This window comes from Plectrocnemia conspersa, unplaced genomic scaffold (genome assembly GCF_051122295.1).
Source record: "Plectrocnemia conspersa isolate PC_06_02 unplaced genomic scaffold, ASM5112229v1 ptg000002l, whole genome shotgun sequence".
Lineage (NCBI taxonomy): Eukaryota > Metazoa > Arthropoda > Insecta > Trichoptera > Polycentropodidae > Plectrocnemia > Plectrocnemia conspersa.
In genome coordinates, this window is record NW_028277166.1 from 13834600 (window position 1) to 13851745 (window position 17146).

The window sequence follows — 17146 nt, forward strand, 5'->3', positions numbered from 1 at the left end:
ATGTGACCAAAAATGATCATCTACAATTGAGAAAAACAAGACAATATAGCGTAAACTATGGGACCATACAAAAGCCATCATTACGACTAGAAAAAAGGGTCACATAAATAACACGCAAGGATTATCCCGTGCATTGACAAAATATGTCTTTGTTGCAAAACTATCAATCAGAACTCTGAGGATCTGCAACTGACACCATCCCTCCGCTAGCTTCTCCACCACCGATCGGAGAATAACGAGCACGTCCATCATAATCTCTCGCAATATGTAATATAATATAATAAAATTCTCACTAGTTTCCACCTGCATCCTATTTGCTTTGAAGTCACACCCCTTACTACCCACACTATAATCACGAAAAGAGAGTATATTGTATTTTTTAAAACTGAATTTCACGGTTTATGTATATAATTTATGAACTATGAAAAATAAGCGATTTTTAGTATAATTTTTTTTTATATGTTCAATTGTTTTTCTATTTATTCGTTGCGATAAATTAAAAAAAATAAATGAATTACGAAATTTAGATTTACTTTAGATATATATTACAAACTTCCAATAATATTTTTTTAACATTTATGATAAAAATTACGCAATAAGTTAAATTCGCATATGTGTATCAAATTTACATATTGCGATCTCATAGACTCGAAAAAAAGAAGAAATAATAATAAAAATAATCATTGATTCTTTAAGAATAGAATCGGTTTTATTATTCGGTTTGTCATACTGTTGTGTATGCTAGAGACTTAATTTATAGACCTTAATCGCATATATTGTGTTTCAGAAGCTGTAGCAAGTGCAAAGTTTAATTAGTGATCTGAGCTTGTAAAATTAAGCAAAAACAAATGCATATTTTCAGCATTAAAAAAGGGAGCAATAAGTCATGCATTATCACTGATGAACTCTTTTTATTTAATAAAAAGTACTTGAATAATGTAAAAATGTGTATAGAACTGCTTTTTATGAAGCTATTGCATAAATACTATGTTTTAGGACACTGCGCGCGTTGGGTACCGAAAATAAAAACAAGCGAGATACTACAATCACTACGTGCATTAAGATTTATCGTAACTAGCGATATGAGTTTAACTTATCGTTTGATTTTCCTTAGTTACAAAACAATTAGGAATATTTTATAGCATACCATTAAATAACCAACTACTATAAAAGTCGAGTGACTCGAAAGACCTCGATTTCAATTTTATATGGACCATACTGTTTTTCTAATTTTTATCGTATGAAGATTATTATACAATTATAATTTCAATCTATCATCACAGATTACGTATCCTTAAATGTTCTTAATTTTGAATTAAAAATAATTGAAATAAAATTAAACTAGTTCGTACACAGTATCATACATTAATGACGGAATAGCGTAGTCCGTAACGTCTCAGACAAGTAACTCTGAGGTTGCTGGTTCGAACCAGCTGGTTCGAAATAAAAATGCGCTATTATTAAAAAAACCGGCCCCAGCTTCAGAGACATCTATTGATTATAAATTGTTTAGCACCTAATAATTTATAATTAAAAATAAATATGTCACCAATTCCCAGACTTTCAGTCTGGTGGATAATAATTATGTCCGATTGACTTAATCAGTTAGTACAGATTTGCCCGTTGTAACGCATTGGGCTTACGCCTGTCAGGTTACAACGGAAGTTTTATTAAAAAATAAATAAAATAAAATAAGTATATATTGATACAATTACTTTAATTAATTTTATTCCTCCTGTTATAACAAATTTATTTCATTGTGCGTATTTTAGTAGCACGTAATCGGTCGTTAGCACGTCGCTGTTCAACTTTTTCAGCGGTTTCATTGGCACATATTGCAGTAAAGTGTAATTGTCTTTAATAAATAAAAGTTAGGAGTTGAAAATAGGTCAGTTGAAATATAAATGGCAGCAAAAATAACATGTGCAAATGTCTCGTCGCTAATGTTTACCGTTTGGAATGAGTTCAGATAGATAGACACATGTATTTTCTCTTAATATTATATATAAAATAGATGCCACTGATTTCAAACTAATGTATCAATACTTAGTTGCTAATTATATTTACCTCATTTAATGACTGTTCAACGAAAGATTTACAACAACAAAAATTAAGAAAATATATTTTGCGGGGATCAATCCTGATGATTGTTTAATTGCAGCAGAATATTTCCAAATGCTATTTTTTGATAATTTTGCTTAAAAACACTTATTTAGTAGTATGCTCAATAAATATAATGAATGGATGTACTGAAAAAACATTCATTTGGCCAAAAATACTCTTGATCAAAAATATAATGGCGATTTTCCGAGTATAAATGAGCAATAAATTTATTTTAATATTTACCAAGTACACCCATACCTCGCTATACGGCCGCTCTTTATACGGCCTTTCGCTATAACGGCTCTCTTCAATTAAGGCACGTTTTCGATTTACGGCCTAAAATGTTTTGCTATAACGGCAAAAAAACTTTTTTTCGATGTCGATTTCTTAAGAAATTTAAAAATAGATTTAATTCGCATAATTTGAAAATGAAAGGTAAAGCAGCTAGCGCCGATGAGGCCGCATCTAAGGAATATCCCAACATTTTAAAGGGAATTATTGAAAGAGGTGATCATAAACCTGAACAAGTGTTTAACGTAGACGAAACAGGGCTTTATTGGAAGTAAATGCCTGATTGCACGTACATTTCAAAAACCGAAAAATCTGCGCCTGGTTATAAGGTGTCTAAAGAACAATTAACTTTGCTACTTGGTGCAAATGCCGCGGGTGATTTTAAGTTAAAACCACTTTTAATATATTTGTCCGAAAATCCTATGCCTCTTAAAGGACTAAATAAAAATCATTTACCCGTCATATGGTAATCCAACAAGAAAGCTTGGATGACTAAAGCTACTTTAGAGGATTGGTTCAAAAATCACTTTTGCACAGAAGTGAAAAAATATTTGCGAGACAATAACTTAAGCAACAAGGCTTTGCTAATTTTGGATAATGCACCAGGGCATCCTACTAATTTATCCGAACTATCTGAAGATGTCATGATTAAGTATCTTTTGAAAAATACAACAGCTCTGATCCAACCAATGGATCAGGGTGCAATAGCCACTTTTAAGGCATATTACCTACGCCGAACTTTCCGACAACTTATAAGGGAAATCGATGGTAAATCTTAAATTAAAACATTTTGGAAAAACTATAACATCAAGGATGCTGTTGACAGCATCAGTGAATCATGGAAGGAATTAAAATTAACATCAATAAAACATGTTTGGAAAAAAATATGGCCAGAATGTGTAAAAAGTACTGATGCAGAAGTTAATTGCCTTCCTGAAATTAGGCAAAGCATTTTGGATCTAGCACATGATCTCGACTTTAAAGGTTTGAACGAACGTGATGTGCTTGGTCTACTTGAAGCTGATAGGAAACCCCTTTCATATAAGGAACTCATTCAGTTGCAAGCAGAACCGGCATTTGATGAAGAGACAGAGCCTGTTGTATCCAAACAGCTAACATCAAAACAATTGTCAAAAGCTTTTTCCTATTTCAAACAAGGAATAAACATCTTCCTTGAAAACGATCCTGACGTCGAACGTTGCGCTAAAGTTTCTCGAGGAATTAACTCAGCCATTAGCTGTTATTAATCACTGAAGAACGAAAGAGACAAAAAGGCAAGACAAACAACGTTGGACAATTTTTTTAAGCCAGGCCCATCCTTACCAGCGAAAAATGAGAGCGACAGTGATCTGCAGGTTACCATTTCTTCATCGTCTTCAGATTAAAGCCATTTAAAAAAAAATATGTATGTATTCACACACATATTTTATGTAACATGAAGTTGTTTCATTTTTGTTTATGGATTATTGTTGGTTTTGGAGTCTGTTATTATTTTATGTACAAATGTATGTACTTTTTATGTATGTATTTTTGATTTAAATGAAATAAAAAGATAAAATGCATTTTAAATGATAAACCATGTTACATATTTAACAAATTTGGAACCGATCCCATTTGTATGAATTTGTATTAGAATAATTGATTCGTTATACGGCTTTTCGCTTTGCGGCCAAGTTTCGTGGAACGTATCTAGGCCGTAAAGCGAGGTATGGGTGTATAGTGTTCTGGATACAGCCCAAAAATAACATGTATTAACGTGGTGGAAAGGTATTTACTACGTATTAAAGCTAGGTAAAGAAGCAATAAGCATTTTAACAATGACATCAATAACTATTTTCTATTTGAACCAAGGAGAATAGTCTGAAAGAGTATAATGTTTCAAAGAAGATCAAGATGAAGAAGAAGAATGACTAACAATTTTAGAATTAAAATCATTTGCTCAGAATCTAATGAAATATACATATATCTAGTTGTTCTCAAGTATCGTTTGAATAATATTTTAGCAATACTAATCATTCATAATATTTATTATTAACATATTATTTTTCGTTAAATGTTATATATTTTTATTATATATATATATAGTATAGAAAGACAATACATATATAGGCGCCATTGATATTTCAACATCTTATCTATAGAGCTACATCATTTATTCTGAGATTTAGTTGATAATAAATTAATATAGAAAAATATAGAAAATAAATTACAAATACAATAATACATGGAATTAATAAAAACATTCCGTAAAAGTGTAAGTTTACTATTATGTAGTATTTAGTTTTAAAATGCCACAAATATCTCTAAACCGTTCGTTTTCAATCAACACGCATAATTTCCCCATATTGACACTTCCAGTCGTGTGTGTTTAAAAACCAGCCCGTGCTTATCATCGCAACGTCTTTGACATTGCTTGTCCTTTTTAAGAATCCAACGAAAAAAATACTTGAATATATATTTACTAATTTGGACGCCACCAAGTCTCGCCACCATCACGCCACTACCTTTTGACAGTAAATATTTAACAACTAGTTCCTCATCGACTGCATGCGAAGTTCATCCAGAGACTGCAGCAAGCAACAAGCAGCAAGAGCAAGAGCGGTCAGCAACCTGCTGCGCCGCTTCTATTTACAGTTGAGCAGGTCGACCTATACGCGTGTGGCTGGATTTACATATCAAATGTTCTCAAACTGTGGGGGAGCACGCATGCGGTGGCTGCGTGACACCGTTCTAGGCCAATTGTGATTTATTGTCACTTAAACACGACCGAGTCGATTTGAGGAAATCGGTCACGACGGCACTCTGTGATCTCTATAATGAGGGGTATACGAAATTTCAGCAATTGCTGATATTTCTGAATATATATATATAATTTAAATCTCGGAATTTATGGCAATGAGAACTCATTGTTCAATATTTCGGCAGTGATACTCCTGCCATGGTTACATTTTTTTACCGATAATAATATATTTATACTTTAATAAGTATGAATAAAATCCACATTATGTGTTTTTGAGAAATGTTTAAAATATATTGTTGTACTTCATAATAAAGTACTTGAATAATGTGTCTAGAACTGCTTTTTATGCAGCTGTTGCCTAAAGACGCGTTACAGGAAACTGCGCGCGTTGGGTGCAGAAAATAAAAACAAGTGTGATACTATAATCACTACGTGCATTACGTTAAATGGTGACTAGAGATGTGGGTTTTAAATATTGTTTGCTTTTCCTTAGTCGCGAAACAATTAAGAGCAATTTGTATATTATTTTCAAAATCTCGTGAAAACTTCAATAATCTTCAATAATACACTTATTTACTTTAAATAACCAACAAACACGAAAAACAAGTACTTTACACTTCGAAGACATGGATTCGATCATGTCTGGGAGATAAAAATTAATAATTATTATTTAATTAAAATCCAATTCATCATCACAGATTAGGTTTCCCTAGATTTTTCTAATATCACTGTAATAAATAATTTAAATAAAATAAACTATGACGTATACAGTGACATCTATAAATAGCTAAATACGTTCATACTAATTTCGTTTTTCATGTTATTACAAATTTATCTCATTAGCACGTCACTGTTAAGTTTCATCAGCGGTTTCATTGACATGTATTTAATTTTTGCCAGAATGACATGTGCAAATGTCATGTCGCTACTGTTCACTACTTGCGAGGTGTTCTTGTGAAAGACACGCAGATTATCTATATAATGATCGTCTATTAAAAATTTAATTATTAATGTTGAAAGTTAATTTATTATGAATTGGACAAATATTCTTTAATGTATTATAATTTTGATAGGAGTAAAAATAGTATTGTTAGATTTTTTATATTGATATAATAAACTTGCAGCTCTTTATTATTGTATTGAAAAAATATTTTGTCACTCGCTGTCATAAAAATAGCCTTTTAAAGTAAATAAAAATACGCTTTTATCATAAGATATGTAAGGTTATTGTACACGGTTTTTTCATGTGAACTTTAAATCATTATAACAAAACAATTAAGATTCTCACATGCATTGTATAAATTTACTTGTTCCAGCATCTACATGAATATATAATAATTTAATGATTCATTACTTATATATAGGGATATTACAATAAAGTATTACTTTAAAGTTGCGTAATAGTACAATTGCGCATATAAGCATTGAAATTAATAAAACAATATAGCAGAAAAAATGCAACAAAACAATGTTATTTCATCATTAAACGAATCTCAACATATTTAAATGTACCTAAATTATTTATAGAATAAGAGTGATTTAAAACATGTTCAATTGTAGATGAGCAGAACTTATTCGCTACTTCCTTCCCTACCTAAAACTGACCCTAATATCCTTGAGTTTGCGATATGTTCAATGTATCACAGTTTAATAAATGTATGACTAGGGTTACCGGACTGTTTTATAATGCAAATATTGTGAATATAACTTACAAATTACATTTTATTTTTTTGTTACTATAACATGATGAATGTTCATGTAATAAAAAAATGATTATTCTATTTATAACTCTCGTTTTAACAATGCTTTTGGGAGGTTTATGTATGATTAGTCGTCAAATTACCGTCTATTACTGCACTGACGTGAATGTGTGTCAATCTTGGATACAAATTGCGACATAAGTCTAGATCTGACACATTTGCAGATCAGTATTACTATGAGGTTAATTAATATTATTATGTATAAGTACCAATTAGATACAGGCTGAATAGATTAATGAGCACAATGATATAGCTTTAGGCAGTGCTATACTATAAAGAAAAAATAAGATATCCTTTGATTAAATAAAATCATTTTAAAACCATAAAATTCGTATAACGTGGGATAAATGGATAAAAGTCATCATAAGAGTATATATTTTTTGCTGAATATATGAAACGTAAAATAAAAGGCCTTGGAATGAGTTTTTTTTTGAGCGTTTTTAATATTATCAAATTACGGGATTATTAAATAAATTAAAATTACATTTTTTTGGATGATCTAATTTCTCTAAATAAATTTCACTCAATGAATATGCAACCGGAAAGAAATTTAGCTTTTAATGTATGTAATAAATTATTTTTATACGCAGCGAATGCGTCAATGTATAAAGATTTTATGTTCAACTTTGATGGCGAATGAAATCGCACTACAGAATTGATATTTCTGCCAAATATTAGATTGTTGTATATACAGTAAATTGTTTACATAAACATTAAATTATGCACGAACTTTTTATTTTTAATTTCGAAATATATAATTTTTGCATATTTTTTTTTAGGTATTTAATTGACGATAAGTAGCTTCCAGATGAATATACAAATTAGTGTATGTATGTATATATTAAATAGGAACTAAAATGATGTGTATTCTAATTGCAAATATGAAATATGAAGAACATTCTAGATTTTTCCAGATGGCTATTTAATGATTTAATAAATTTATATATCAGTAGAACTAGAAAGAATACACAGTAATTAGACAGTAATTATTATTGTTTATAAAATATATTTATTAATAATATCAAACTGGAATAAGTACATAATGAGAAAAGTGATTGTTTATTTTAAGAGCGCGTATGAAAATACGAAAATATCTTTAAAAACATCTGTACATATAAATTGGATTATATCTCAAACAAATTTGGCTGATTTTATGATGCATCTTTTTATAAATTAGAATTTGTAAAATTTCATTGAAACATACATATGTATATCTCAATGATAATGTTTATTACGATTGATTTCCAATGTTAATAATTATTAAATTTAAGTTGATAAAATTATCAGTTTGTTTACGAGAATCTGATTTAAAATATACGTTAAACCTTGAAATGAAGTTAGTAGTTAAAAATAAAAACAATAAAGCAAACAAAGAAAGTGATTCACAAAGAAATTTTAGACATGACACGGCTGCTTACGATGATGAAAAAGAAAGTTTTGAAATATTGAAATAAGCGACGAAAGATATATTTGTATAATGTTATGTTATAAATATATAATATCTAATCAGTAGAAAAACTTTGACGAATCCAATGATTAGAACATACATGTGACATTTAGATTCAATATTTCTGTCTAACAAATAGTGTTTTAAAATAAGATTATTTTATGGTTGTTATTTATTTTGGTTTATTATTAAGACACAGGGTAGCATTAATAGTAAACAATACATTTTTATGCATCTTAATATTAAAATCACGTAATGCCATCTTGACACTATTGCGAGATGACAGTGGTATCATCACTCGTACCGTGACCGTCACGGTGGGAAAACAGTTCTGCTTTATATCCTTCAAACTTGCAAGTGCAAGCAATATAAAACTCTTGATCCTTGCAAATAATTATAAAACATTAAACATATTGCAACGAAAACACGTAGCTAAAGTAAATTGCACAAATGCACAGACACTATTTGAGCAAACATTTTTTATATTGAACACAAACACACTGAACTATTTATGAATCGATAAAGTAGATAACGTAATAATGTGTGTTTCATAACAATGAGACACTGTGGTGTGAGGGATGAACGACTTTAAGGTCATTTAAGGGTGACTTTTCTCAACTTCAGATTTTCAACAGAGCATATATGAATTAAAATAAAGACCAAAGGGATACTTCTGCGATGTTATCCATTCCTTAATACGTTACTGTCTATCAAATAAAAAGTAATCTAAAATAATATATGAATGAACCTTTACGTTATTTACTTATAACTTTGAGCTTTAAGCATTGTAAACATTGTAGTATTTATATAGTACACGTGTAGTATCACAACGCATTATTTTATTTACTATTATTTTTAAAAAATGTTTGAGTATATCCATATATTTTTTTCTAAACAGTGCGACTGAATTTTTGTTCCGAAATACACTGGGGTCACCTTCGTGACTTTAGTATGGATTCAATTCAGTGTGTGTTTTTTTAGAGTTGAAGAAAACGATCGCGATCGATGCGTTTGTGTATCATTCTCTCCAATTAAATTTAAAAAAAACAAAAGCACGTGTTTAATATAAATAAAATATGTACAAACAAAAACACATTTTTACATGTAGCAGTCAAGTTTTACTAGAATTCACTTTTGTTATTTTTCTGAATTGGAATGTGTTCACTAAATGTTCCTTGGGGGTGTTTGGGTTCATTTGCAGGTTTGGAGTGACAGCAAAACATCGCAACGAGAAGATACATTTTAGTTGTTTATTTGAATTATATTTTGGTTTGGTTAAGGGATAAGTGCGTTGTGTTCACTTTGTGTTTTATTAGGGTGATTAAGTCAGTTCACCGGTTCGTAATAACAAAAGTATCGCGATCTACTTACCGAGCGACGCTCAACCGCAGACGTCTATACAGCGGCACTGTGCAGCACCGACTCGCAGTCGACAAGGACGAGGAAGGTCGCGCTTCTACCCACACGGCTAGTCACAATCCTTCTCTGTCTCTCTCGTTGGCGAATGGGAGTCAGCTGTTCGCTAGAGAAGTTCACCCTATGGTTAGGGGATATTCTCGTGCGCTTGGGGTGCATTGTCATCGTATTATTTTGAGAATACAATAGAACGTTTAAGAACAATTATTCTTAGTTTTATTTTGATGTAGTATTGAGCTAATACACTTAGGGGTAGTGCGTGTAGGCAAGATGAGGGTAAAAACAGCTGTTTTCGCAGCGGTCACGTAGCTACGTGACGCTAGACACCGCAACGCCCATTTTAAATACAAATGCATGTGCACAACTTTTATTTATTTTCTACTATCAAAGCTTAGCGGCAAATTAAATACTAATACTTTTCCAATAAGATTTAAATATAAATATTATTTACGAAACGTATACGTAAACAGAATAGTAGTATAGAATATAAATTACCGGTATTACAAGCATAAATTAATAAAAACATTGCGACCCACGTGCAAAACAAATTCCAATAAATTAATGATTAATTATAATTATTTAAACATATGCTTGCTCGGTGTGGAGTAACATTAGTAACAATATATTTTTGAACTAGAATTTATCTAAAACAAATTATATATTTTGTCACCTCCGTCCAACTATAAAAATATTTATAAAGATTTGTATAAATATATTTAAAAATAAATTAAAAATATCTAAATTATCTTCTCCGCTAAAAATTGTGATACACATAAAAAATCGCACAGTTTTATATCTAAATTTTATTGTGCTTCTTATTTCGTAATGATATACAATGAAGTATTAAAATAGCTCATTGTATGAATTTTAATAAAGCGTAAAAATATAACAAATAAAAAACGTAGAAAAGTGTTAAAAACGATATATTCAGTGACCACTAAATCTACAAAAAAATATTTATTATTAAAATAAGTACCTGTTTAACATCAAAAACTTAATCAAATACGTGTGAATATTTGTAAAAATATTGAGAATAAACGCTTTATATTTATATCGTGCTTGTTTAATAGCTTCAGATATGCTTCATTTTGAAATAAAATGCAAATTGGTTATGTCATGTAATATTATGCTAATAATAAAGAATTGCAAATGTTTTTCTTAATGCTCTTACACCATGTAATATAATATATAAATGCATAGATTTAATATTTTAAATTCTTAAAAAATATATTCAGTGTTAAATTCAATACTAATCTTAAATTAAATTTTAGTGAGAAGGTAATTTATATTAAAATAAATAGATAAACTATTAATTAGTCTTATTTAAACACATGCTTGCTTGGGGTGGAGTAACAATAGTAGCAATATTTTCTGAATCACAAGTCATCAAAAACAAATCCATATAAATATTTTACAATACCAACGATTTAAAAATATGTTTATTAAAATGCTAAAAAATATTATAAAAATAGTATGCAATAATTCAGCGTTAAATTAAATTCTAACCTTTAAAATTTGTATTATTTTTTACAATCTTAAATTAAAATTTAGGCAGATTGTAATTCATATTCATATTCAAATAAATAAATAAACTATTAATTAGACTTATGTTAATACATGCTTGCTTGGAGTGGAGTATCAAAAGTAACAATATTTTTCCAAATCACACATAAAAAGACATAAATGTGGCAGTTACAATTTTTTCTGTAAACAGATGATTTAAAATTGCGTGAATGCATTCAATCTGTTGCAGTGATTTAGATTGTCTATGGAGATGGGCTTCTGTTAACCGTCTGCCTTTAGTATTAAAAGTACCATTTTGTGTCATTTTATCGATCCCATTCAACAGAAATGTTTCTTACGATCTCGGTGGGAACATTTTGGCTAGAGAAACTTCCACTAAATATCTCGGAAACACTTTTGAGAACAAGTGGTAGTTCTCTCTACACTTAAACGACTTCTGTGATAAATATTTCAAGATGCTCGGGTTTGTTATTAAAAACTCATTTCATTTTGACGATTTGTGTCTATGACACTTTAGTTCGCAGCATTCTCAAATTAAGATTTATCATTCGAAATTCTCGAATAACCAAATTCTTCTTCTTAATCGAAAAAGTTCACAAAATATTCTTGTGATATTTGGGTATTATCCGTTCTTGTATCTCACCGCCTTACTTTTATAAGATTTTTGGAACGTTGGTATACGATTCGCTGAGTTCTCGCAAAAGCATTTCTTCAAATTACTGAATAATGCTGTCGACAATTAAACTATTCTTGAAAAATTCCAGTTTTGGATTTCGAAACAAGTTCGTCCATTTTTATTTCTAATTTAAAACTGAAAATGATTGTATTTTTTTAATGTAATAATAAATGACGTACGTGTGTATATAATATTTAGTGAACAACCTCGGATTTAAATTCAAGGGATGGCTTAAATAATATAAATACTTCATACGATCAAATCTCATGCTTGTATATTTTATTTTAATAAAATATTTGTATAACATTTTCTGTAATACACTTATAGTCGAAAACATTACTGCGCAGCTTCAGAATATACGCCATATATAATATTACGGAGGAAAGGGAAGGTCAAGTAATAAATTTTCAGATTTGGGAAGAACGTAATATGTTAGTCCTAGAAACAAAATCTCATAAGGGCGGAATTGGAGACAGAAAATTCTTGGGGGACCAGTTCTTATATTTATTGGAATAAACATTATATATACTTTAAAAAAATATAATAAAATATTATAAAATATAGCAAAAGTGCAATATTTTGTAAGAATCTAAAATTAACATTTTTTACATATGTATGTTATATAATTATTATTTTTGAAATTATTTTAGCGATTGATCACTATTATATAAAAGTTTACATTGAAATTCATAGTCTTATATTCCTAATGGTGTTTCTTAAATAACAATAGAATTTCATGATTGGGTTGCTTTAAGGCACGAGAGAAATAAAAAATATATACTTCTTTCGGTCGATGTGATCCAATGAACTATTAACTAAAGATCGACCCTCAACATTCCATAAACATTTTGAAGTAGGTACTTAAACTGTTTGACTATTAATGCTAGAATCTCATAATTCTTATAAGCGATATAAACAATAAATCGTTACATAAAACTGAAATTAAACTAATATTTCATACATTAGATTAGTACACAAAACGGAAGAAATCAATTTTACAATTAAGTAGAGTTAGCAAACATGTTTTTGCGCAAATCTACGTGCTTCCAAGCGTGTACTATGTAAGTAATCATATTGTATAATCAAAATATATCTGCTTGTAACTAAACGAAAGTCCCTTGATTTTAGAAACGTTTCTCGCGGTACGGATGGATTATAAAAGGAAACGATTTTTAGACCGGTTCCCCGACTGTTTTTTTCCACAACACAACCCGATATTACCCCGTTTTGTATAATTATGAAAAAACCTGGTCAGCTTAATGAATATTTATGATCCTGTTTGCTAAAATATCACAGATTAAAAATAAAAATGTTATTGTAGCAGGTTGATTATCAAGATGACAAAAATATGTGCTGTACATATATTGAAGTAGCTATACAAGTGAGTTGTAACAGTTTAAGAATCGATGGTCAACTATTCATTAGCCACAGGTAATGTTACCTTCTTCTGACATTCCAGAATACAACCCGAGGCTGCTATTGTTGAGCTAGTATGTAAGAAGAATGTGTTTAGAAATGTATCCGAGGATGAATTTTATTATTTTTTCTATATTTTTAATATTTCTTTTCTGGCGATTATTAAGAACTACTACTAATTATGCTGAGATTCTAGTAGGTAAACATACGAACATAATTATACTATGATCATATATGTACACTAAGTAAGATAAAATCAATGGTAAATATAAATGATAGGTCAATGTCTTATTGAAAACAACACACCCGTGCCAATACCAGATCTGATATTTCTCTCATATAATATCTAATAAAATAAAGTATGCAAGAATAAAAATACACTGTTAAAAATATTTTAAGCAGGTTTATATTGTAAATGTATATAAATTAAGTGTATAAAGTGTATGTTTGTTATAATTATTAATAAGATATCTCAATTTATATAAAATAGTATTTTTCAATCAAGATATTATTTTTTCGATATCATCGATTTTTTTGCCAAAAATAATTAAAATAAGTACAATTTCAATTTATCATTTGAGATCGTTTACTTGAATTATAAAAAAAGTACATTTTGTATTTTAAGGTTTTCTAACCCTAAGGGGTGTTACTTCGCAGCCAAAAAGACGCCGTTGGAAGCTGGTAATAATTTATTAGATCGTTATTCTCTGAACAGTTGTGAAGAAACTGGCGGAGGGATGATGTCGAGTAGATGGTTCTCAGAGCTCTTGTAATTGTGGCAGCAACAGTGTAGTGGAGATTTGTTCCTCTCTGCTGCGGTGCTTGTATGGTGAAGTCCCTCTCTGGCCTCGAGTTGTCTCTGTTCTTCGGCCGTATGTGACCGTGTTTGATGGTGTTTCCTCTCGGACCATGTCTGACCTCTCCTCAATGGAGACTAGTCTTAAGTATCAAGGGTTGCAAAACTTGTTGACGAATCACAAGCATCCAGCCAATTGTTACACCCGTAGAAAAAATACTTTTGTGATTATCAGACGATCACTCACGATTCAATCGATCACAAATTTAATATTCACAAAGATATAGATACAGAGGTGAAGCTATACACTAACGTGTTTGGCTATCAATTAGCCTTCGCTCCCTTTTATCCTAGCTTCTTCGAAGGACCAGTATCAAACAATAAAGGATGCGATAATTAGTCACATTACAATCATTCCTTAGCTCGCTCACGAATCGATCTCTAATCCCTTGGTAGAGTTTTTAGTAGAATCAGACTAGATTTTTTTACATATTAACACAATAAACACATTTACGATTATTAACTAATTATATAATAATATTAACACTGAACATTTCATTTAAAATTACTTACCGATAATTCTTGAAAAAATAGGTAGTCGTCGAGTTGGCAATGAGACACAATTAAGCTGCTGTAGAATATTTATATGTTTATATAGTATTTATTGAATTTTAAGGGGCCGGTCGGAGAGGCGCCAACTGACAATCGTTCTCCCACCGCGTTGCTAGTCTACCCCGACTCGATGTTGACAAAAAACAAATGTAGCTCTAGAATTGCCAATCTGTTTTCACAGTACCCCCCCCCCCCTCTCCACTTACTTGACAATTTAGTATTGCGAAATTCCTCTAGAAGGAGAGACTGAGATCTTGGTGCTTAGTTGGAGCTCTTGTGAGGGACCGGCGTTGTTCTGGAATACGGCGAGGTTCAATGCGAGCGAAAAAGAAAATGTGGAGGAGGCATTTATCTATATATTATTTTTATATATTTGTGGTAATTTATATATATTTTAAATAATCTGTTACCAGTTTTTACGGCGTCTATCTGCTACAAAATTCACACACCATTCAGTCCAAACCCCGAGAAAACTAACCATTTAATATGTCACCTATAATAATACAAAATTATATATGTTTAAACGAATAAAGCGTTTCAAAATAATAATAAAAATAAAATTACCATTATCTAAATTAACTACATTAGAAAAAGATGTGACACACGTTAAATAATCGTAAAATTATATATATAAATATTATTGTGTTGTTTATTTAGTATACATTTAATATTTTACATTTAGTATAAAAATAGCACAGCGTAAGAAATTTTATAAAACGTATAAAATTTTAATGTAATAACAAAAGAAAAACGCATAAAACTGTTAAAAATTATGTACCTAGCAACCACTGGATCTATTAAAATAATTTATTATTAGAACGAGTGTCTCTTTAATATCTAAAACTCAATAAAATACGTGTTCAAATCTGTGAAAGTATTAGGTAAAAACTTTGATAAAACGTTTTATTTTAAACATGTATTTACCAGAAAACATACTACTTAAAATATATACTTATACATGTATCAAGTATTTAATTTAATTCTAACCTTTTTAACAATCGTACAATTCTAGGCAGACGGCAGTGGCGGTTCGTTTATATGAGTTACTGGGCTGCAGCTATGGCATCCAAATACCCGGCCAAACTCATTATCCAGTTCTCGGGTATTTTTCTATAAATTAACCCAGTATCCGGCTTGGTTCTGGGTAATTTTTGACCACTATCATATACTGACACGGAGCTATAATTCATATTATACAAGTAAGTTATAAGCCAAAATATTTTATCTTCGTATTTTGCTTAAATAGTATTTAATTATAAAAATAAATACAATGTCTGAATAGAAAATTGAAACTGATGTATAATTGTTAATATTTGATTTAATCAAAATATCTATGTACACACATAAATAATAATACGTTAAATAAAATAAACAATAGATAATGATAGACATAGAAAACAAGAACATTATACACAAATTTTACTACATACATACATTGCTTTATATACATATGACTTTAAATTTATTAAAAAAAGTAATTTATCATTTCTGTTATTTTTTTTAAAGTTTTATTTTGAAAATATAAATGCATCTAGTGTCATATTTCATAGAATGATAGTAACAGAAAAATATATATAATTAATATTAATTACCTAATCAAATATCTATTCATGTGTAATTGTTTTCAATAATGTATGTATGTATTATATTGTATGTACACAAATGATTTAATCATTACCTTTAGAAATCGTAATGCATGTATGTCATGTCCAAAATGATTTTACAATTGCAGTCCAAAGGCATTTATATAATGCCCAATATATTTTATATTTTCTGTTTTATCCGTTACAAATAATAGGGTTATCGATTCTTTTAAAAACGTGCGAGTGTCCGGGTACTCGGTTTCGTCGGAAGCCCTACTATACAATATTTGCGTTAACACAGTCAGTTTGAGAGCTATTCATTTCAGCATTATTTATAGTTGAGAAAGAGATGGCAGTTTAGGTTTACGCGCCTACTACTAGCTCTAAAGTACATGATACGAATATACTTATCATTACCTTGATTGACTGATAAATATAAAAATATAGTAATGATTTTCAGCCGTCACTGGCAAACTGTCACTTATATTGTTAAATAGTCTGAGAACTTAGACTAAGATTATCCGTAATATAACTTGTTTATTGTTCTGTAAATCACAAGGTATAACTACGTCATTTACATTCCATAGCGATTGATCTGTGTGCGATGTAAAGTTTTAGTAGGTGCACGATGAGCGGATGTGTTCAGCTAAAGATCATTGGCGCATGTCTAAGGTGCAACTGTACAGAAATAGAGGTACGAGTCGTTGACAAGTTGTCGACAAAATGATTCTGTCCATTGACTGGCGATTGCCAAATGCGGCCATCTAAATTTATAATGCAAA

General features: G+C 30.0%; 1 protein-coding gene across 1 annotated transcript in view; it reads right to left on the reverse strand.

The window, feature by feature from the left end:
* Nucleotides 1-9766, reverse strand: part of Gbs-76A (Glycogen binding subunit 76A) — a 45483-nt gene extending 35717 nt beyond the window's left edge. Inside the window, exon 1 of the mRNA XM_088181585.1 lies at nucleotides 9713-9766. The gene's annotated coding sequence lies outside the window, so the exon portion shown is untranslated. The remainder of the gene's footprint in view (nucleotides 1-9712) is intronic.
* Between the last annotated feature and the right edge of the window lie 7380 nt (nucleotides 9767-17146).